This window comes from Chlamydotis macqueenii, chromosome 4 (assembly GCF_036417535.1).
Source record: "Chlamydotis macqueenii isolate bChlMac1 chromosome 4, bChlMac1.mat, whole genome shotgun sequence".
NCBI lineage: Eukaryota > Metazoa > Chordata > Aves > Otidiformes > Otididae > Chlamydotis > Chlamydotis macqueenii.
In genome coordinates, this window is record NC_141559.1 from 40,620,823 (window position 1) to 40,646,079 (window position 25,257).

The following is a 25,257-nucleotide window of genomic DNA, read 5'->3' on the forward strand; positions in this document are numbered from 1 at the left end:
TTTTTGAGCCTATATTTATGCCTTTCTTCATACCATGGTGGCTCCCCTGAACACGTAACATGCTTCTGATCGGAGTAAGCCTTCATTACTTAAGTGAGAATGGAAAGAAGAAGAAAACTGAAAGATAGCAGGATTTTTTTCTTTTCCTTTACTAAAAAGCAAGAGCTTACTACACTTCATTACAGGTAACCTAGTTGCTTTGGAGAGCTGCAACAGCTTTCATGTAAACATGTGCATGTGTGCCTGCACGCGCACGCACACACACACACACACACTCTGCTTTCCACATCTCTTTCCCCTCTCTCCTTTTTCCTTTTTAGCCAGGCTAGTACTTTTTCTTTTACATTTAAATCTTCCCTAAGGAAGTCATATTACACTTCATAGCACAAATGAAAAGGGCATATATATTTTTTTCTTTTTCCCCCCTTGGTCTACTTTAACTTAGTAACTCACCTCCACCTTCAGGATTCAGTAAAATGCACAAAGCCTCTGCCCTGAGTTTTAAGCTGTAAAACCTCTCCCTAGGTCTAGCTGGTGATTATTTCCTTTTCTCCGCTAAGACTTCTAATCCAATAGGCGTTTTAACATAGCCTTTCTAGGCCAAGAAATAAAGTTATTATTTTTATAAATGGGTGGATATGAATGATCATCATGCATTTTTTGCCTTGAGGTACCTCCTTTCTAGTTAGCCTTTAAAAGTGAAAGCAGTTCTTTTATTTTGAGGAATTGTCAAAGTATTTTTATCACAATATCACAATTCCAAGACCTTTTCTCCCCAAGCTATCATCTGCTTCGTTTATTACATACCAGTTGGTAATATCTTTGCTTCTATCATTAAGGTATTTCCCTGAAGTCTAGTTCTTTGTTTTTGCTGGTGAAAACATTTAATAGTTTCTTCCTGGACACTGACTATTGCATTTAGCAGATTATTATCTCCTAAAAACCTACAGTATGTCATTTTATAGAGTACAAATGGTACAGAATACCATTGGAAATGGTATTCCAGAATACTGGAAAAAATATTTTTAAATAGCTTTTAAAAAGTTTTAAATATTTTAATTTAAAATTATTTATGGCTAATCTCGGTAGATAAACTTAGGGAAAAATTAACTAAATCCACAGCCAGAACACAATGATATAGTTATACAGAAGTTACAGCAATTTATTCCCTATTTATGTCTACATATTTTAATGTCATTGCAATATATCATTTAACCATTTATACCATGTGATGTAACCAAACACTGTAAGAGGATAAAAAAGCAGTTACTTTGTTTCAGCTCGAAATATTCCTTCTAGATTTTTTTTTTTAATTTCCTGTTATCTTCCTTCCTACTTGTTATTTATTTTCTAATCCTATCTTTCTCTATATATTTTCAGAATTTCAGCTCCAGAATTTTAACTCCTACACTTAAGATTGTTATTTAAATATAAAATAACTGTTTATTTACTAATTACTCTTTTCAGATGAAATTGTACTCACTTTCACTGTATATGACACACAGAGTCATGCTTGGACTTGAATGAGGCCTTCCTCCTTTGACGTGCACAAAGATGAGTCCCTACACTGCTGATTTTATATGAGTCCTATCCGTTATCCTGGGTGGAGTCAATAGCTGTGCTCCCAACTCTTTACACAGATCAAAGCACAACAAATTGCAATGTGGCAATAGAGAATTAAATCGAAACAGCTAGTGAACTCCTTTAGTCCCTTGCCATCTAAATCTGTCATCTTCTCTTTTTTAAGATGATCAGTGGCAGGAAAATGTGTATTTTCTGTTTATCTATACAGCAATCATCACTATTATAATTTGACGTCTCAAAAATATCACTGTCTTTCCTCTGAAATGTTGAATAAAAATAAAATAACTTTTCCGCCTTCCTTCACCAGCCAGTATAACTTGGTCTCAGTATCAACAAGGAATACATCAGAAGCAGACAGAAGCAGTAGGAAGCAAAATCAGGCAGAAGCCAGTTCCCAAAAGAGTAACTTCTGCTAGTGGGAGAGGAAACAACTGAACCATCCATTTAATGTTTTCCCAGTTGAGAACATTGGGGGAAAAAAAAAAATCAAAACACAAGGACCCCTCCACCTCATGCTTGTTGAGTAGGCCTCATCTAGTTAGAACTGCAGCAGATGCTCCTACAGGCTTTATGTACAAGAGTGACTAGCAGTGTGATTTTGTCTCCATTATGTATGCCAATATGTCTTGGGAAGATGTGTCTCTCCACAATATCCAATGACATTGTATCATTCTCATATGTATACAGGTCTATGTACAGATACAGATACAGATATGTACACTTGCTAGGAAACAAAGCACATTAAAATGGATTTTCAAATAGCACATTTAATCAAGTCCTTAGGTCAGCTAAACTACTATGGGTCAATTCCTTTTTTAACTAAAAATCTAAATAATGAGGATGGTAGAAGTTTTGTTTTGATAGCATCTGCTAAATTTAATCAGGAAATGTCAGTTGCAGAGCCATCTATCCATTGGAGTTAGAAGAATGAAGGATTGGAATCCTTCTCTATTAATAACAAAAAAAAGACTGAAAAAAAGCCCTCTCAGACAGCTAGTCTTTGTGTGTGATGAATGTTAAAACTCTTATGACTTGACTCATATGAGGAAAATAAATGTTTTTTTTTTTCAGTTCTACAAAATAATATCATGGCCAAAATTGACTTTTTGTAAATGTCAAAGATTAAATGTTGTTAATAGCTGCCCTTTGTCCCTCCTCTTTCAGCGGAGAAGAAACAGATGCCCATTACAAAGTGCTGGCGTGGCCAGATCACTCCTGAGCCAGCCAGGCCAGCGGGGCCAAGGATGCCAGGAGCTCAGTGTGGGCTAACACTGGAGTATATTTATTTAGGTTGTGGGGAAAAGGTTGGCGCCTCTGTGGTTCTCCACAGTGCTGTGGCAACAGTGGCTGAGACAGATGCCTATGGCTCCCATAGGTCCAGAGTAGAGTGTAGAGTCCCTGGCTGTGATGGGGCAGCCAGGAGCACCGCGTCCCAGGCAGATGCCTGGTGGCTGGTGGGGGACAGCCAGCCAGCCCTGGGTAGGGATGTGGGCATGGGAGAGCAGGCAGCAGGGACACAGCAGGAGAGATAAAACACATTGCTCCCGTATTTGCTGTTGGTTGCAACCTTTCCAGTCACATAGCCCTCATCCTGAAGCCTGGAAGCTCTTGTGACAAAATGTTTTATTCTCAGCAGTGTGAACACCTGAGGAAAGTGGAAAAAAACCTACCATCCACTGATATGAAGATGTGTGAGACCCAAGAAGAGAAGCAGAGTCAGGAAGAAAAGTGTCTGCTCCCAGTCATGCTGAGATAGGCTCTTGCTCTCCTTTTGAGAAGTATTGGACAGGTGGCATGGAAAACTTCCCTACTTAAAGATTATTAACAGATTAAAAAACCACTTCTATAATCCACAGGAGTCTGCCAACTATCTTTTCATTTTTGAAAATAAAAATCAATAGTTTTCTCACAGTAGTCCCAATATCTCTATGTGCAGCATACAAGATAAACAGTACTAAACGTCATAGTCTGCTGAAAGATGTCCTTCATAAATACTGTTGGGTCCAGGAAATTAGCTTTTGATTTTGATGAAAGCTAAAGTATGCCTATACTATTTACAATAAAAAATCCTAGCCAGAAAATATATTGGTACAGTCTGAAACTCCAGAATTTTTAAGCCTGAGAACTGTTCTAGGGCAGTCATAGGATTCTGCTCCTAGACAAGTCTCTTCTTTTTCCCCTCACATGACTGAAATAATGGTATAAAATCATGATCCTCATGGAAGACCTTTATAAAAACTATTAGGTAAATTTTTGAACACTTTCTGTCCATGATATGTGGTTTATAATCTCTGAGGTCAGGTTTCTTCTTCTCCCATTTCATGTCTTTTCACATACTGTTAAATCCAAAAGCCTCTTTTTTTTTCTAAGGAATGTTACATGCAGTATGTAATGAAGACTCTTGAAGTCGCTTAGTTTTGATTGAAGAGCACATATTTTTATTGGAGGTATATTTAATTGGTTGAAAGTTGCCTTTCCACTGAAGATAGGTAGAGCCGCTGTAATTGCTCATATTCAGTTGAAGTGACATTTGACAGGAAGAGAAAGAAAAAACAGAAAGAGAAATAAAAGCATACTCACGCTAACTAGCTGGCCACACTGTGCCAGTGACAAAGGAACCCATCAGAGCCAGACCCTTCTCAAGTATCTGCCAGGGAACACGAGCTTGTGACGGTACCACTGAACTTTGCTAGTCCTGCATGTGGCCAGGAAACTTATTGCAAATTTTTGAATCTTAGGAAGTAAGAGCTAATAAATGAGTACAGATACATGTTCCCTTAGCCCTTTAAAGCAAAAGCATCTTCTTTCCAAACATTTGATAACGACATTTTTGCCTGTGATCACTCAATGCATCATTCTGTGCCAATAAGTCAATCTGTGTCATCATAGTATGGTACGATGCTATCCACATGCCAGTGAGTCTTACCACAGCATCTGCTTTTAAATCTCTGCAAGCTCAGAGATACCACTGATACCTGCTCTGATCCAAAGGCTACCATGGTCTCCTGGCCTCCTTATTAAACTTTGTCTCATTACATATAGGGGAAAAAAAAAAAAAAGCATAATAGAGCATGTCCTTGATAAAAATAGTCCTATTGATTCTGACACAAACTTTGTCAAAAACCTGATTTCCCCGGAAAGAAAATCACTACAGACAGGAAGATGTGGTCACAGTGTATTTCAAAAAGCTGAGCTGTGCATGAAAGCTACAACTAGCATCATTGTTATAAATACAGTACAACTATATAAGTCAGATTTTTATTAATCTTGTTTGCTTTTGAAAATAAAATATTGCAAAATATTTGAAGTTATAAAATTACTTCATTACATAATAATATTAGGAAATATTGTAAAATAAAACAGTCACAATCCAAATTTAGGTCTTTTGAGTAAATATGAATGCTTTATTTTTGCCCTTGTAGTCACATTAAGATGTTCCTTTTAATAATAAGGCTTAAAAATACTCCTCTGGGAAATTATCAGAATAATTATTTGACATTCAAGACTAAAGTAGGTTGGCCCTGCTCTTACATCCAGTTAAACAAATGTTTGCTTTGTCTTAGCAGGAGAAGGCTCATGTCTATAGTACTGGAATGCCACATTAATTGGACATTTTTCAGCAGGAAACATTTATGACTGTTCCTGTGAACAAAATAACGTACAAAAGGATTTTAAGGCACTTCTAGTGCAAAATTTCTTCAGTGTAAGTTGGTGATAATCAAAGAGTTCTTCATCTCTTCAGACTCAGTTGGAACCACAAAGCCACAAAATCCATTTAATGACAGACCATAAGACCATTAATTATAATTTTAACTATAAATCTGCTTTTTTTTTTCTTTTTTTTTTTTGGAATGGAGAGAAAAACAGCTAAGCAAGAAGATAAATAAAACCACCCTTACAACAAGTGTCCTTAGTGCCTCTTTGTACATTACATCCGGATTTACGTATATTGAACAAGATGATAGTCTTACTCTGTTTTGGCTCCTAGTAACTCCTTTGGCTCTATGAGGCTGCCCACTAAATTAAGGTTCATTTAGCATTCATAAGGATTCTGGCTTCTTGACCTAAACATTAAGGAGCTGCACAAGAGGTCAGAATACAATCTAAATCTTTACTTTCTGCTGGTTTTGTCTTTTTATGGTGTTAGCACAACTGGGAAAAGCAAGCTGTTTACTGCAGGAAAATTAAACTCATTTTTATTTAACTATTGGGACCCAATACAGGCAAAACAATTATGTATTTTTTAAGACTCCATCAGTTTCAACACACATCTCATAAAGGTAATTGTCTGAAGCCTTGATGATGCATTCTTTCAATTAATATCCTAGAGTATGAGAGCACAGTTCAGATAGCATAGCCTCATCTGATCCTCACTGCGAATCATGACGGGTGAAGTTCAGAACTTCATTCTTACTGCAGAACCAAATTGCAATATGTTCTACTTGAGATTGCTTCTTAAGATCATTTGGGGACTGAGGCTCATTCAGGGCACAGCTGATCTCTCACTGGTTTTAGGGGAGCCGATTCTTCAGAAAAGCTGCTCCAAGGCCATTTATGTCAGACAAATTACAGTTAGCTCCCAGGAGCTCTCACAGAGGCACATAACAGCAATCTCCCCCTTGCAGATCATCACAGCTGCGGTCAGCAGGGGCCCTCAAGTGCTATTCCTTTCCCAGAAGACAGGAGATGGCTGAAAAAAAAACAATGAATGAGACAACGAACTCTATGGTACTTGTTTTCCCTCTTGACCTGAAACAGTCTAAAATTGGAGACCTTCCACAAAGTTGTGGAAGACACCTGTGAGAGACTTTTTTGGAGAGGGAATGAGGAATCATTTCCCAGAGATGAAATGGAATGGAGAAATCTACCAGTGCAGAAGTAGCTGATTAATTCAATACATCCAGCATCCTAAGGCCTTACTAATAGTATGGCAAAAAAAAAAAAAAAAAAAAAAAAAGGTACATAGTTGGATATGCAGTTTTATTTATTTTCTTTAAGATAAATTTATTTAAACTTATTGGAGGTAGACTCTGGTATGCGCTCTGACCCAGGCAACTTCACGATGTAATACAGCTCCAGCACCAAACTGCCCTTTGCTATTAAGGTATTCCCTCCGTTTTTATTGGTCCCTTACATGGCACAATAGGTCTGATCCTGATAAAAGATTCTGTTGAATTACTACCATGAAAATTATTAAAGAGAGTAGCACTAGAAAAAAAAGGAGCACATTATCAAAATGAGAAGTTGAATGCATCAAGCTAGCCCTAAAAAGTTATGGGAAGACTGTAGCATATTTCATTGACACTTGTTCAAATACATGAAAAGTAAAGGTTTCTTTTCCACAGCTTGGCAGTCATTTTTGCTGAAATAGAACTTCCAACTTGTCCCTTTAATTAGGAACATCTATAAAAGACATGACTATACTAAGAATTTTATGACGAACAACAAAAAGAAGCAGGCTAGAAAAAGCTTTTCTTTAAAGAACACACTATAAATTAATAATGGTTTATTTTGCTTATATTAGTGACTGCTGCACTGTAATAAAATTTCTACTTTCCATGCATGAATTTCATGGAATAATGCTGACACTAGACTGTAAGCAAAACTAAACCTGTAATTTACAATTATAAACACGAAATAAAAAGCAGAGTTCATTTAACCATTGTTAGAAACACAAATAACCTTGCTTTCTTTTGTTTAAAGAAGTGAGACAGCATCTGTTATGCTAGTTGTGCAACAGCATTCATATAAAAATCTTACTGCATTTATTTTCAAGAAATGAGAGGTGTAATAAGAGACGGTACAGCCAGGCTGATTCTGTGTTCATATCATGATATAAATTTATCCTTCATGATACATAAGGTTATTTGAAGGAAAGCCAAAAATGATAAACAGTATGCAAAAAAAAAAATTACTATTTCCTATCTGAAACATGAATTTCTATTCCCCTAATAGTGATTACACCATATTAAGCACCCCAAAATGAAGGGACATCATAAGTCTCTGGAATTTCCTTGGCAAAGCCAAGCACAGTAGTGTTCATCTGCATGTTGGTGGTGGGGCTGTTTACAAAGTTGATTTCTATCGTATCATTTAAATGCTGTTTAACAACAGCCTTATAAAAGAGAAAAAAAAAATCAAGCTAACTTGCAACAGCATCCTTGTTTTTCACTTTGTTCTAAAAAAAAAAAAATTCAGCAAAATCAGATTTATTTATTTAAGTTTTACATTTATGGCACCTGCAACACACTGGTGAACATAATCCGATTTGAGCAGTTATTGCACAAATTTTTCTGTAGCTACACCTTTGGGACCTCAGGCTCCCGAGTTCAGTAATATCAGAAGGCTGCGGGAGCCCTCTCCTGGTGGCTTCATCTCCCTCCAGCTTCTCCTTCCCAACCAGAGACTGATACCGACATTCCTGCTGTAAAATAGGATAGTGTTTAGAGCTTTTAATGTTATTTCTCCAGTGAACGTACTCTTAAGGGTTGTTTTTTCTTAAATTCATTAACATTTTTTTTAAGCTTAAAAAGCCCAAAACCGGAGGCTGTATTTTCCAAATGCTACTTTACAAAGTGAAACAGAATGTCAAGGAAAATACTTCCCAAAAGCCTGATATCTACCAATAACTACAAGCTTCAAAATACTCTCACACCAGTGCAAATTTTGCACGGTTAAAAATGACATCCTTCTGGAAATATTGCAATGTTTTAAATAAAGCTACTTTAAAGATTTGTTCATTAAACAATAGGTATTGAGCAGGTTGTATGCACACAGACATTGACCAGGCGGAGAATGAATAAGCAAGCGCAGTCTGAAAACCCTGTCACATCTAAAGGGTGCTCTGCAATCCTCTGAGAAGGGCAGTGAAGAGGAAGGCTCTTGGCAGGAGCACATTTTTTCCCTCTGTAACCAATAAGAGATGGCATAGAATCATAGAATCATGAAGGTTGGAAGGGACCTTTAAACGTCATCCAGTCCAACCCCCCTGCAAGAAGCAGGGACATCTCCAACCAGATCAGGTTGCTCAGAGCCCCATCCAGCCTGGCCTTGAATGTCTCCAGGGATGGGGCATGCACTGGGTGCACCGGTCATCCTTTTATGCTAACAAAACTATATCTGTTTCTACACATTCCCCTTCACTCCTACTGCATATATGAGGCAGACAGCCCACATCATTCACAAAGGGGAAAATGGGAGGGTACAGTAAACACAATTTATTTTCCTGTCATCCACCTTTCCCATCTGTAGTTATTACTATCAAATCTTGCACTTTGCTTAATATATATACTTGTAATATAAATTGGGCTTATTCTCCTTCTCTGCTCTCCTCTTTCCCTGTAGTAAGCCTTAATTTAGGTTGAAATACTGAACTGAAAAATCCAGTGTCTCTCACTTGCTTTTGTTGTCCTGTCTACCTTCACAAATAAGGTAGCTTGATTGACTCAAATAACTTAAAGGACACTGACTCTCTATTCCATCCCTTTTGAGGCTGTGAAACATTCATTTTAAGTTCAAATCAGACTAAGTCAATGAACTACCAACTGCACTTGAGTCCAGTTTAGCATCTCAGTTCAGAGGCAAAGGGAGTTTAAATAATGGCAACACAATAAGAATACATACATACCTAAAGTTAAATTCCTACTTTGAGAGTGTCAGGATATATAGAAGCAACCAACATCCTTCAGTTTCAGCAGGAACTAAACATTAGGGTCATGATCTTACCCCTGCATGTTGGGGAGCAGGAGACTTCTCACAGCAGTTTCCTGAGTGTTTTTCTGGGAAGCAATGCCGGCCCAGACAGCCTAAAATGAACTCACTGTTCATTCGCATCAAGTTCACCTCAGATGAAAGGTGAGCTTTATCCAGGTTAAAAGCACCATCACTTTTAAGGCAGTTCTTTTTAACCCGAGGAGGTTTATGGGTCTGTTTTTCTGCGCAGGAGCTGAAATTGCATTGGCTTATCTGAAGGGTCTGCATGGAGATGGCAGAGGCTGGCTGTATAGCAACTGCCGGGGGAAGAAATGTTCAGAAAACGAGGAGTTTTGTACATGTACTTTGCTCTTAATGTTGACACATGGTCGATTACGGTGTGGTGCATAGTCACTTCAGTGAGTCAGAAAAGCTATATACAACTGAAGCTATTACACAGTGGATAACTTTTACGATATACAATTTGCAATCAGTTAGAAAAATAAGTGTTTCCACAATGTAAATTTTTCTGCCTGAAAAGGGAAAGTCTAATTTGTACCTAGAATACAATTGTTTTCCTCAGCAAGAAGGAAAATGTGAGCAGAGAATTAACATGTTGAACAACCTTTTGAGCTCAGAGATGAGCATTCCCATTCTCTCTTTAAGAGCTCAAAAAAGCTGAAATAGCATAAGGCCTCTTTGTTAAAAAGGAAATGGTTTTATATAGATATGCAGCTTAAAGCCCATCTCAGATCTTCTTACACAAGATCTTACCTCCTCTGCTTCTTTTATAGAAGCAAAGCACATCAACTACACTATTTCTAGCTTCAGTTATACCAACCAGAATCCAGTGTACCAAGGAGACCAAGGATCCAACTGGGAGAAGTAATATTTGGAGGCAGACTAGTGCTAGCCAAGTTGATCCCTAGACTACTATGGCTGAAATGTGCTGTAAAGATTCAAAAAGACAGCTAGGAAAACACTTCCATATGAAACAGACTTCGAGATTGCATTATTTTTTTTTTGTTTCATTCCTCATTATCTTTTTTTTTTCTTTAGTCTTTTGCTTTAATAAAATAAACAAACATATTTTTGTCTTACAAGTCAGGTGGTATTACAGGCATATTTAAATGACACCAGTGGGTAGAGGGCTCATTGATTGTCTGGAAATGACTAATTGCAGTGGAATGATACACATAACAAACGACCTCAGAGCATCTGTACTCAAAGTGGAGTTTGGAAACTGGGACATGTATCCTGCAAAGCTTAAAGGATTGGTCTGAGAAGTTGTATCACTAGATGAGTGAATTCAAGGAGGACTTTTTGGCAGCCATTAGCCAGCATTGCTGCATCAAAAAAGTAACAGACCACTGATAATACTGAATAATTGATTGTTTATCACAGGAGCCCTAAGAATCCTCAACTAACACACCTAAATTAGGACAAGTTTTCAGAAGCGGTGAATACTCCGCAGACAACAGTGTAACCAGAGGCAAAATAAGAACCTATATAAGCTTTAAAAGGAGAACATGTCTTGCTCACCTCTGTTCAGGAGTTGTGAAGAAAGCTGCTGGATCTCATTCTGAGGAGAGATCTGCTGGCTGCCAGTTGCTTTTTGCAGCTGTACTTCCAATCTCAACTTACACACTTCAGAGGCAAGTAAAGCAGGGTGCACATCCTAGCTTCCGCTTTTGCTTTGAGGATCTGAAGAAAAACAATATAGCTATAGAAGTTTTCTCCCTCTTTCTCTCTGTTGCTGTGCTACATCTAAGCTGAAATGCCTGGGAGTACTTCCCAACTCCCAAGTCCGTGCACACCTTCTCGTTGCATCCCCACTCCAGACTGGAGCAAGTCCCAGGTACACAAGGTGATCCAGAATAACAGGGGAACAAGACACAAGGTATGATACCTCAGGTACCTCCTGTGCCATTTCTAAGTACGGCCAAGAAAGCTCATTCCAATCCAGTTTATTTTGTCTGGTAAAAGACTTATTCTTTTGGGTAGATCAGTGGAAGCACCAGCTTAACTAGGCTGCAGGTTTAAAAAAAATCTGACTCAGTTCCTCTCCTAATTCAATAAAGTAATTACTGCTGAGGCGTGTCATTTTAGAAGGGATTATGCAACACGATTATTTTTTAATCGGTTAAGGCGTGGCAAATAATGTGTCATGCACTGCTTTAAATTAATGGTATGCTTTCATCTACAGTTGCATCTATCATTCTGATCATCTGTATTTAAATAGAGCAGAACAGAAGATGATCAAAGAATCAGATGATCTCCAGCTGATAACTACATTACTAGCAAGAAGATAAGTTGGGGAACTTCTTAAAAAGACAGCTTTAACGAAAAGGTAATATAAACCCCTATTAATCCCTCTGAATGATGCTTGCAGAAATGGGCTCTCAGATGAACTGAAACTGCAGATTGTAAACGGACATTAATAAAACAATGGAGAATTAATCTGTAAATTTATTGTCAAAGGTATTGGAAAGGTCAAAGCCTTGGCAAACTATCGATTGATGACAACATAACCAGCACTTTTACAGAAACACCTTTTTACACCTGATAAGTGATAAAATAACTTAATCATGAGGCCACAGACTCATCTGCAAACTAGTTTTGAAAAAATAGATGCATGAATAAAATACTTTGAGACTGTCATTTGCGAGGCTCTGAGCCACACCAGTCTCTGCTCTGATCCATCTAGAAATGCTGACAAAATTCCATCCCAACAGTTGAACTGTTAAGTCAACACATCTTATAAAAAAATCCCACCATCTCTAATTCTTTCTGCTATAATGATTACAGAAAGCTAACAAATTATCAGAACTCTAATGATGATAATGAATGATTTCCACATGCATTTACCAGTTCAGTTTCTCTGAACCAATTCACTTAAGGTAACAATTATGCAGACACTGCCATAAACACACAGCTATGCTGCTCACGATACCTGCTTAACAAGACCTTCTACTTTAGCCAGAGGTTTAAAATTCAACACACTAGAACTAAAATAATCTAGTTCTAGAGTAAAATAGAGCACAAAGATACATAATTAAGTTTCTTTCTTTTTTTTTTTTTGTAGAAACCAGTAAAACTGGATGCCAGTGCAGCAACTGGCTAAAAGAAATTTAGTAAAAGATTCTCATACTTATCATCAAGGTAGTTCTGAATTAGATTGAGGTATTGTCCTGCTAATATAAAATATTTGAAGTTTAATGTCTGGTAATTCTATTCTAGTGAGAATTAGCCACTGTAATCCAGACTTTCAAATAGGGATAACATGAATAGATCCCTTGGATATTTCTGAAGAAGTTCTAGATCTGTCACTAGCAATAAAAGTCTTAATTAGCTTAAAGCAACATGATAGTGAGGAAGAAAAAAAATCCTTGTCAAAGATCCAGCCGAAAACTTATTTGTGAAAGTTCGCACTACAGCGATCAAATGTGTATGAGAAAAGACAGCTCAATTTTCCTACAAAATTGCTTCATTACAGAAGAACAATAGCATAAACAAAAAGAAATCAGTTTCCCAAAGAGTAAGCCTCAGGCAGTAGATAACATTTTTCTTCATATCAAGACTTTCACTTCTTAGTCAACACACATTTCAGATCAGTTCTTCCAATTATAGTACCCCAGTGAGAAGCATCAAGTAATACTGGGGAGAGCTTCAGCTTGTCTTGCCATTCCCCTGCCTGATGTATCCACCTGGTCAGCAATACATCTGTGCAACTGAATGCTCAAGAGCATCAAGGACCAAGCTGAGGCAAGTCATAGCGGGCATGGAAATGCCTTTTATTTTAAAAAGTTATTGTGACAGTTATTTCCTTGGTGATCCAAGGGAGCTGTAAAGCTCTCCTGCCTCCTTCCACTCATCAGTGTGCTGCAACACTGACCTTGGCCCAGCTGCCGAGCCCCCTCTCTCTTTCTTTCACCTCCATGAGCATTCAGGTTGCATATGGCAATGCTACCTGCCTCTCATGTTTCTTGTTATGCTAGCACCCATTTTAAAAATCCACTTTATTTTGGAGTTGCAGGCTTCCCCTCTACCAACTCTGAAAAGAATTTTTGCCAAATTCCAAAGTTGCTTAAAATCTGTTAGCTGTTAGTTCATAAAAATTGCAACTCTAAAGGTAATATACTGGTCATAGCAATCATTAAAGGTTTTCTTTTAAAGTGCCTCCTTTTGCCATGTTCTTAGGTAGCACTTCTTAAACTCTTCTGTTGCAGTAGTGGATGGCATTAGCTGTTGATAAATAGGTTATTATTTGAAGTGTCAGATGAACTGAAAGAACAATTTTCTAGTGAAAGCAGCAAATGGTCACCAAGTATAAAACCGCTTTTCAAGACATTAGACTTTCATAAAGTAAACCAATTCCTCTTGACAGGAATTGTCACATTTAGGAATATAATTTCTCTGGAAAGTCTGAAAAAGAAAACATCATAGTCTGTCAAGGATGGTAAAACCAAAACCTTCCCACATACCCCTATTTTTGCACTATGAATTTTAAAAAGAAGGTAAAAGATGCAAAACCAATAAATTACTAGGTAATTATAAAACCTGCATGACACTGTGTGAAGCATTATGGAAAATACTCTCTAAGAAGATAATTTTATGTTTTCTCTCTATTTGGAATAAAACACCTGCAATGCCTTTATGCTAATTTGACTACCAGCAGGAGCTCCTGAAATCACACTGATAAGTTGTCTGAACAGAATTTTATTCAACAAACAAAACAAAATCTGACCAACTTCCCCCTCCACCCCTCAAAAAATAGTGCAAACTCCTTCTCTTCCAAGTCAGGCATTAGTTAGCCCGAGCTTTTTAAAGAGTACTCCTCCATCATAAAGAAAATCTTGTCTGTGTTCATCTCCTTCTGATAGCCTGCCTACAGAGAGAGATGTCACCACTTTGTTTCCTACAAAAGTCCTCATGGCCATCCTCTAGAATATATTCCCCTCAGGGTATACATACTTCTTTCTGTAATATATGCAAAATTTTATGATCACTACAACCGTGGGAGCAAAGCACAAAGAGAAGGCCTCTCTGCACTTACCGTGTGCCATTGTGATTCTTCCATATCCAGGAGCCGCAGCAAAGTCACAAAGTCCAAAAGTCATTCTGTGTACAGCAAACAGTAATAATCCATGCACTTAATCATGTGTCTTCTGCACTGATTAGTGATGGGATAAACACAATGACCACAATTATTTGTATTTAGTAAGCACTAAGTTAGGAGTAGCTGACTGAAGATGAAAATAGGATTGAGTTGAACACCTGATGTACAAAATCTGTGGTTAATTAATAGTTCTTCACTACTGTCTAGAATTTCCTGGTAACAGTAACATAAATTCAGTTACCTCTTCTCTGTACTTTCTTTTCACTTAAGAAATGACACAGTACACTATGGTACACTCTGTACTCACTTTTCACTCCACTCCAATGCTAATAAACAATTGCTCCAATTCTTTCCAGTAGCGAGCCAAGGTGAACCTGCACATCATCTGATTGATGACATAATAAATGTACCTACACTGAAGTACCAAAAAAGGTTCTGTGTAAATACACATCCTGGCCAGGAGACCACTTCAGATCAAGGTGGTCCACCTGACAGCCTGAGTAGTCACAGGCCAGTGCTGCACAAACACCTTGTCCACAGGATGAACCCAGCCAGCTCATGGCTACAGAGGAGCCTGCAGGCAGCTCCCACTCCATACTGGTCGTTATGGCACCTGCATGGCCTTGTCTTTATCTAAAATTGCAGCAAAAAGATCTCACATGAACATCCTTTAGGAACAGAGTTGTTTTCTTGTAAGGAAATTATATATTAGCTCAAATGACCAAAGGGGAGAGCTTCTCTCTGGGCAGGGTCTGCTCCATGCAGCTCTGCTGCATGAATGTGGGTGCCCAGCATCTGAAGTGACGTAAGATTTACTCACTATCTATACTCCTCTTCTTATGTTGTCTTATTATCCTATTAAGCCATTTGTTGTAACTGAAAAGGAGAGGAGATTCAATTCTGAATGCATGCAGCAGGAGGTAACACTGAAGCGTAAGTCAGCAAAGGAATATTCCTTTTGAACACATTCAAATTCTATTGTGTTGTAATTTTTTTTTCCTAAAAAGATCATTAGAGACAAGCGTGGCAGATTAATTTAGCTCCTAGATTCCACGTGATGCCACATTGTAAAGCTGTATCTCCTTGCTCTGGCGGTGTTTCACTATAAACTGAGACTGCAGTACAGGACGTTATCTTGAAATCCTTCCAATTTCCTCTGGGAATTTAAAGAAAAATAAATTTAAAAGAAAATCAGAAGGAGATTAAGCACTTTTTCTTCTCATTTTTTCATTACCAAACTTACAGTCTGACTAATTGATCTGTTTTGCCTCTCTGCTTATAAAAAGAAATTGGTTTCAGAAGCTCATTAGGAGGAGTAGCTGCCTGTAAACCAAAGGAGGCAAGAGCCAGCTAAGGTAACTGGCCTTACCTATTAAGGAAAAGAAAAGTGTGACATTCAAATTAATCTGTGTATGTCTGCACTTGTGCACACAATTCATTATTTAATAACAACATTTAATAATTAGTGTGGATTGAGTAGATTGTACACTTCATGTACCTAAGTACCTAACATGTACAGAACGCTGATTGTACAGTCAAACAACTAGATCTGGTTGTTTTCATGAAAAGCCACCAAGAGTTCTACAGTTAATATGTTTCACGACAAACATCATTTTTTTTTTCGAGAAATTCAGACACACAAGCCAGATTTCACAATAAATGCTTCTGTTTCTCAGGAGCTCTGAATTTTATTCTGAGTATAGTATAAATTGATTGCGTGAATACTTCATCAAATACTTCTGTGTTGGTTCCATTCTCAGTAAAGCAAAGAAAATTATGCCCAACGTCAGTACTTCAGCATTTCTGGACAACAACAGGAGAGCTAAGTGACTATACAACTCAGCCATTGAAGGGTAGACACTCCAAAATGAGTATGTTTTTCACAACATCATGCCAAATTTTAACGATGATAAAGTTTCAAGCCAGACTTTTGCTACAGCTTGAACTTAGATAATTTGGACGCATAACAGTTCAGCTAGATTTATGGGCATCAGGGTTATATTTCTTCCCGATACAGGAAAAATATTCTACCAGTTAGTTTATTATTTAATAAAGCTCTCATGAAAATAAGTACGGTTTGGAGATAGGAGGTTTTCAGTGCTCTTGACACATCAGGAACCATACAGACAATTGGTTTAAAATAAGTGTTTACTGTAAACGAATAACAAGTTTCAGTTACACGCACAAACATAATCGGAAGGCTCAAACCTTATTTGCAGGGAAGTACTTGTCTATGTCTTTGCAGATATCACGGCAAACTTATCATAAGCCTTTTCCGTGGATTGATTTTATCTGCTAGCAGCAGACCCTTGAAACCTCAGGTAAATACTGGCACCTCTAGACATAACAGAGTCTCCCAGAGTTTCCAGACGTAAGGAGGCCTACGGAGAACAAAGGACAGTGCTTATGGATCACATCTTGTGGAATACGTTTCAACTTCATGAATACACATGGTAGTATTTAAATCAATTACAGGTTATCAATTTATTTGGTGTTCAGGTTCCTAATGAGATGAACTTAACACTTTCAGTTCTCCATAGCCCTCTCTTTCCACCTATGTTGCTACCAGACAGCATTTTGTTAGCCATGCTGACCAACTCTGCAATTCAATCACTGAGAAGCTACTATGCTTGAATTATTGTTTCATTGATAGGAGGTAAATATGGAGGGGAGCGGGATGCTTGTATAGAAAGGGCGTAAGAGTTTTGCTGAATGGTGGCTCAAAATTCAGTGCTACATAATGGCTTGTAGCTTGCAGTTTTGTTACCTTGATATAGTCACTGCTATAATGCAGCAATCATTAGCAACATTTTACACAGCCCCAAAAGACGCTATTTAATTCTACAAGTTCACATTTACAGCTGGAAACAATGATATGCAAAAACGGTTTCGTATTTCTAGACGTGTAAGTGCCTATCGTGCTATTTCAGTTAATGTCACTGTGATTTTAGTTGTTTCTTCTCCTTGGTTTTAATTCTCTTTCCCTCTCCTGCTGTCCAAGAACAAAAGACAAGGTAGAGGAACTAGCAACATGAAACTGTAATTATATTCCCTCAAGAAATACTGCTGCTAGTAGCTGCCTTTTAGTTCATTTAGATCCCAAGCCACTTTGAACTACTAGAAAATGCAGACATTATTTGGCTATTTCTGTACAGTTTGATGTAGCAGTACTTAATTTTAAAAATAATGAGGCTTTTCACTTTGCTTTAGCCAAAGCAGTAGAATTATGTTTCCTATGCATGTCGTCTTACAAGGTAAGTAATAAAGACCTGAATCCTCAGGAGCTGTAACTTGAAATACCGACTTTGATGACTGTTGTCCCTAAAGAGAGAAAAGTAATGTTAAATCATATTCCACCTTCATAGCAATGCCAGCTTATAAACGCTGAGGGTCTGGCCGGTGAGCTTTTAGGAAGACAGACTTTTTGTCACAATGTTTTGCCCTTTTGTCACCAATGTTAAACCAAGAACTTTTGGGTTCCTGGCTTAGTCACGCAGATTACAATTGGGATAATGCAGAAGTCAATACTGATATGCAGATTTTTACCCCAGACTGTAATGTTGAGGTCCATTTAGCCAGAAAACATATTATGCAATCTTGTCCTCAGCACAGCAAGAAATGAATGCTGGAGGTAAGACTGCTCATGGATGCTGTAACAGAGAGTCTGGGGCAGGGGACAAGGTTTTTCCAGAGTCCCTACAAAATAGCTTCCAAGTCTCTAACTATCTGTGCAGCACTGAGCAAGGAGACTCAGAGTCCTGAGTTGAGTGATTTGCACCAGAATCTGATTTTCTAGATTTTAATGTTTAATGTATAGATGTTCTATGGAAAGTAGTTAAAATTAAATTTTTACAAATAATTTCCTTTATTTGGGAAAGAAGTATTTTTTCTACTTCTTATTCCAGAAAGATTTGTTTCAGTTTGAAATTCAGAATTTCAAAGGGAAGGGAACTAATGATGAATAATAATACCATGGATCAGAGCCATAGCCTATCAAGCATATTAGTTAGTACAGCTGTCTCGTAATACTGTGAAAATGCTTCTACTCTAAATATAATTTCTTTTTATCCTGTTTTAAATACCAGCAGCTACACAACAAGTTTAACACCAATCAGTTTTCTTCTCCAAAGTCAGTCTTACCGTGCAGAAGAGTACGATAGCCATAGCACAGAAAATGTAATCAAATTTGCTATGTCAGGTCACAGCTAATGGAAAAATTGCCAGAGTTTTCCCAGGATTTCATTACTTTCGTTCAGTGCCGTTAACTTACACAGAGCTCACTGAAGATCATTGCCTTTAGGCAATTTTAGTTTCCTACAACAGAAGTGCATTACACAGCAGTCACTATATTACACAGTGATTGCTCTTACACTAATTGCATTCAGTAATGATTTAGATCACAGTAACAGTTAAATCTGTGCTCCCGGTGTTTCTGCAATAGGTGGAGAAATGCATTTAATTCACATACAGATGCATCTGTTTATCCAGGGTAAAATTAGCAAATTTTTCATGATGATCAATCTAGTTTCTATAATCTTAAATTAAACATAACTTGCCTCCTCTGATACCTCAATTTCTTTATCTTGTGCGGTTCAGCAAATGACATCCTATCCATTGGAAACCTTGTCCATATTTCTTCTATACAGTGTTATGCACATTGCATGTTCCTGATGCTGACTGAACATATGCAGAAAAATGAGTCCAACAAAATTATGTTGGATGACCCCTGTCACATTTTAATTACCTTTTCTAGATTTATATTATTAATAAGGACCTATAAAACTAATCACCCATTTTCTTGATTGAAGATCCTCTGTCAAAACAATTATTACCATTAAGTAGGGTAAGATTTTTTTTTAAGGAATAAACACACTGTTGGATACAGCTCATGGTACTTCTCAGTGATTTTAGAGACTATTTTTTTTACATTTTGCAGAGGATTAAATGATCCAGTCTCTAGAAATTACACACTCCAAAAGCTGAAAACAATCCAAGCTCATCATTATCTCCCTCTTCTTCTAAAAGGTTAATTCCTTTAAACAGATACTAATGAAATAATGGAAAAAATTAGAAAACATTAAAGGAACTATGGAGATAGAAGAATTATTAAGATGGTGGAAGGTTTACAAGGAGAATTTATGTCTAATGAGGAAAGCTAAGCAACCAGATAAATCAGTCAAATCAAATTTGAAAGGATGTAGTTTGTGATATATATATCTATATATATATATATATCAATGAGCCTGAACATACTTATCTAGACTATCCCCAGATTACTCTTGCAGACCCAGTTTACTGGGTCTCAAAAGTACACTGATTATCTAGTGAAAAATAAACAGTGTAGGAGAGGTGCTAGCTTACTGTAACATGGTGCAGTGCTATAGAAGTTAGGAGGATTACAGGATTTTAAACTGAAAATATTGGAGGGTTGTATATATGTACATTTTAGCTGGGCATAATACTGTGATGTCCTTTGAAATCAGTAATGAGAAAGTCTATTCCAAGTTTAAAAAAAAAAAAAAAGAGGAAAAAATCAGTATGAACAACAAAATCAGAAATTACTTGTAGCCTCACAGTTCCCTGACACCCCAATAAGCATGCTAGAGGAGCTGCAGGAAACCTCCTGAGACCTGATGGATGACACTTGTTTTCATGAATCTCAGACAAAATTGAATTTCCAGTCACCTCATCTAAAGTATTATACAGTCTGTTCATATAATAGCTTCAACTGCTGCAGCTACAGGCCTGAAGTGAAGGAGATTTAAAAGGACAAGAAGGAAAGAGACCATTCAAACCAGACAGTAAACAGGACTAAAAAATTAGGTACCATCATTCAAAATTTAATGGTGCAGGAAACATTGAGATTGCAACCATTTCGTGTTTTTCTGTGTCCCACAGAAATATTAATTTTTTAGCCTAACTCAGTAACCATCTTCTGTATTGTCAAAGATTTTTCCCTTGTGTTTCCATTCCTAGTGTATGTATAGTGAAAACATCTAGGATAGGTCTGGTAAATTTATTGGGCAGTAGATTCAATTCACTAATGAAGAAAAAAAGTTATGATAGCTTATGTCTCACAAGAATAAAATTAAGTCATTATGTCGTGAATTTCGGTCCATCTTTACAAACAGGTAGGTGCATTTTAATGCGGATTAAGGAGGAATTCTTCAGATGGGTGTCCACATAGGCCGGAGAGAATTTTAAGCAGAGGCAGCAGCAGTTCATTCTCTAAGATACTGGCATGTTGCCCAGATTTATCTACCCATGCACTGAACTGCTGATCATTTCAGCTGAGCACCAAGGCACCGGGCACACCAAGGGCCCAAAAGAAACTGCAGCTTCCAGAGAGCTGAATTTGTGCATATTTACACACTCATTTGCACCCTGACTTCAATTTAGTCCAGAAGGGAGCCTGTGAAACAGAGCATCTAAAGGATCTAATATATGAGATTTTATTTTCTTTGCTGAAGATGCCATGCTATACAGCGGCGGTACGTTATACTACTACTCTGTACAATCATATCCGGTTCTTACTTCTAGAAAAGTTTTAAACTTTAAACTCAGTGCCCAATATCTTGAAACTGGAAACTTGCAGAGTATGCTACATGACTGCTGTGTTACCAGGGACTTCCAAAATATGTAGAAGAACTGGTTTATTTTAAACATTTCTGTTTCACCATGCATTAATTTTTTTTTACCATGGTGGAAGTACAGGGAATAGAAAAGGAATGGAGGAAAGAGATGGGATAGAAGAGGGTGATTTAAAAACACACTGTAGGTTATTTGCATATATGATTATTTTTGCTATATAATTTTAGTATTTTTAATACACTAAATCCCATTCGAAACATTGGGAAATGCAGAAATAGGTAGCATGAAACATAATCAAATGAGCATATCAGGTGTTCTTAGTAGTTTTTTGTACTGTGTAGTTTAGAAATAGTTGTAATCCAGGAAAGGGAGAGTAAATTATATAAATAGGTACTTCTCTCATGCCTTTTCTTAGTTTATTGTAGAAAAATTAAGATATCAGTGCAAAATAGACCAGAATCAATGACCGAAGTAAAAACAAATTTGCTGAATATAAGCAATTTAAACACAATTTCAGACGAATGCTGGAAAATCTGCTATAATCCACATGAAGAACACAAGTTTCCAAACAAGGCCCTCTTGCCTTTATAATTACCTTCAACTATGCTTTGCTACACATTTGCTCTGTGGAGTCATTAAAGTCAAATTTGCAGAAATACTGCCTCAGCTATGCAGATAAACGTATTTACAGTCTGTAAACTGTAGACTTAAACAATGGCATTGAATTGATAGGAATGTAATCTCAAAGCATAAGCATGGCTAAATTAAAAGCAAATGGCATTGTATTTATGAAATCAGGATACAGCAAATATTAGGGTAATTTAAACCAGTGAGTGCATCCCCAGATTTGCTGCAGCTCAGTCAGTGACCTAACTGTGACAACGCTGAGCTTAATGTTAGCTGATTTATTCTCCTAAAAGTAAATTTAAAGATAACCTAGATTATGTATCAGTTTCAGTGACTTTTCATTCTTACCCAATGTATTTATTTTTAAACAATCCCTGGAACAATACCATCGGAGGTTCATTCACATCCTCACTGCTGTGAGCAGATTCGAACTCTGCATACGTAGAAAGAAACTGGCATTTCTAAAAGCATAGCACTCATCAGGAACTTTGCAATAAATACACATTAAGTGAAAGAGAAAAAAAAAACAAACAACCAACAAAAACCCAAGACAATTTAAAGTTAGTGGTGAATTTTCTACTATGTTTGCCATTATGTGGCTATATCCTTTGTTCATTAACGTAATAGCACATATGAAAATCACAAATGTAAGATGGGTTATCTTAAAAAAATCCACAAAGTAACTGTAAGCATAATTGCAATTTTCTATTTCCATTCTATTGCCTGGTCTTATTGATTACATGGAATATAGTCAAGAAACTCTACATGTGTCTTTCCACTAACGCTCTACTACAGATGCATTTCAGACTAAGGCAGATCCTGCCAAAGCAGTGTCTGACTGCTCGCTGTTCCCTCACTGATGTAGTTTCCCCTGCTCACTACTTTCTTTCCTCGCTTCTAAACCCAGCTGTTAATTGCTTTAACCTTTAGTTGGTTCCCTTGAACTCAGGAAATTTGCATTTCATTAAAACTAAGCTAACTGCAAATTTAACCTCCATTCTAATTAATGCAGTTTTAACACTGTAAATGAGATTTTCAAGAATATTCAGAAATCGGTCTAACTCTTACATATCAGAATTTCTGAAAATCACATACACGGTATTGTCACTAAAACAGAGTCTCCTTCTCAGAATTGTATGGCTACTGTCTCCTAAGTACCGTATTATAGTTACTGCTTTTTATTATTTAACATGTTATTCCATAGTAACTCAAATTTAATACCAATATACTTACTAAATGCACTTTATTTTGCCTTATTGGTACAGAACACTGTAGGAAAGTCTACCACAGCCAAGTATCCCTTTATTTTAACTTATGCATTTACAATAGTATTGGTAAAATTAATGCAAAAATGTAAATTAAGATACCAAACAATCAACATGCCAAATTTTGATTATTGTGTTTTTCCCCCTCCCAGAATAAATATATGACTTAGGAGAACCTGTATAGCAATTATTCTACGCAGCTGTCAAGACATTTTACCAAAGATCCTTTGTAGATGGGGAGAGTGAATTATTAAAAAGCAACATTTTTTCTTTTCTTTTTTTTTTCCCCAGATTACAAACTATTTAAAGAACAAGATTGGACTAGAAATTGGTGCACATTTATATTGAATAGTTTTTGGTTTGTAACTAGGTCATCAAATTAGATGCATCATCACCCAAGGGTCTCATTATAGTCAATGGAGAAAGACCAGCTGAACAGCCCCTTGGAACTGCCCATTAAATGTAAGTATCTACAGAGCCTACACTTCTTTCTTAATGTCCCAATTAAAAATCTGAGGTTAGGTAGAATGAGTTTCAGTAATCCTGCACTGTGGGTACCTTTCAGCTCCAATGTGTGTCCCAGCCACGTCCTCCAGCTCAGAAGCAAAGCCAGTTACACACCTCCCCCTGCTTCCACCCAGCGTATCTCTGTGAAATGAAAATTCAATGGTGACGACAGTAGTTTTTCTGTGGTATTCTGCTGGGAATAGCATAGCTAATGATGTTTCCAGACATGCATGCTCTGAAGTTTCCTAGCTAAGGACATTAGCCTGTGTGAGGCTGTAACGGCTGTGAATGGAGCCACCAGGAAAGTGGGTGCTTGCAGTTGTGTTTGCATTTGGGAGCCTGAAGGAAGGCAAAGACTGCAGTCACAACATGGTCACGATGCAAGTTTGGAAACTGTTTGTCTAGAAGTAAAGGCTTAAGCCAATCCTATTTCTTCATCACTGTTTTTTTCTTAGCAGACAAAAAAAAATTAAAAACTATGTTCCCTGACCTGTCATAGAATCATAGACTAGTTAGGGTTAGAAGGGACCTTCAAAGGTCATCTAGTCCAACCCCCCTGCAAGGAGCAGGAACATCTCCAACCAGATCAGGTTGCTCAGAGCCTCATCCAACCTGGCCTTGAATGTTTCCAGGGATGGGGCATCAACCACCTCTCTGGGCAACCTGTTCCAGTGTTCTACCACTCTCAGCGTAAAAAAAAATTTTTCCTAATGTCTGATCTGAATCTACCTCCCTCTATTTTAAAACCATTACCTCTCGTATTATTACAAGAGGCCCTGCTGGAGAGTTTGTGCTCATCTTTCCTGTAGGCCCCCTTGAGGTATTGAAAGGCCACTACAAGGTCTCCCCAGAGCCGCCTCTTCTCCAGGCTGAACAGCCCCAGCTCTCTCAGCCCGTCCTTATAGGAAAGGTGCTCCATCCCTCTGATCATCTTCATGGCCCTCCTCTGGACCCTCTCCAACTGGTCCATGTCCTTCTCATGTTGGGGGCTATCAGAGATCGAAGTAAAACATCGTTAAGCTGAACAATTCACCAATCAAGTATCAATCTTAAAAGTGAGTAAGTTTTATCACAATAGCAGTGATCTTAGGCCACTGAGCGTCTTTGACACATGCCACTGAGATGTTAGAGAAATTCTGAATTATGTGCAGGGAAAGTTGTATCTCAGTAAGAAATATCATAATCTTGAGGCATTACTATACTGTAAAAAGGACTTCTATTCTACACTTCTGCATTCACAGATCTTCACAGGGAATGTGAAATAAAGCAGTAGTATTAAATTAGTACTTAATACCTTGGTATTAAGCATTACTATGCGAAAGCAAGGTGTAATAAGACCTAAAGACAGTGTCTCTACTAAGTGTGCGATGCTCGGAGCTGGACAGTCGCAACTGGTGATCCATAGGCCCATGTCGGGGTGGTGACTTCTTAACACAAGCCTGCTTTAAGACAGCACTGGTGCAGCTCTGCAGCCCGGGCCAACTCGCACCATTGTGCTCTTGCTTTCTTAGTTTTCGGGGGAAAAAAAAAACCAGCCACATTAATCACAAGTGAAGCTGCCCCACTCGGGGAGGCTGACGGCAGCAAGCTCCGCCCCGCTGCGCCGCGGAACGCCCGTTGCCCTGCCCTCGCCGCCCGCCCGGAGCCCTTTGGCTGGCGCACCGCGGCGGCGGAAGGAGGTGTCTCGCCATGGTGCGTGCGGCGGGACGGGCGTGGGGTAGGGGTGGGCGTGCGAGTGCGGCCCCGGCGCTCAGCGGCCCGGAGGAAGGGCGGGAGCCCCGAGTGACCCTGTCCGTCGCACGGGCGCGTTTCCTCCCGGAGAGGTTTGCGTGGGTTTAGGCCTTCCCGGCAGGGTGGGCAGCGGGCGAGGGC

At 38.1% G+C, this 25,257-nt stretch overlaps 1 protein-coding gene across 1 annotated transcript in view; it reads left to right on the plus strand.

Moving 5' to 3' along the window:
* TMA16 (translation machinery associated 16 homolog) overlaps positions 1-25,257 on the plus strand; it is a 64,278-nt gene that overhangs the window by 19,020 nt on the left and 20,001 nt on the right.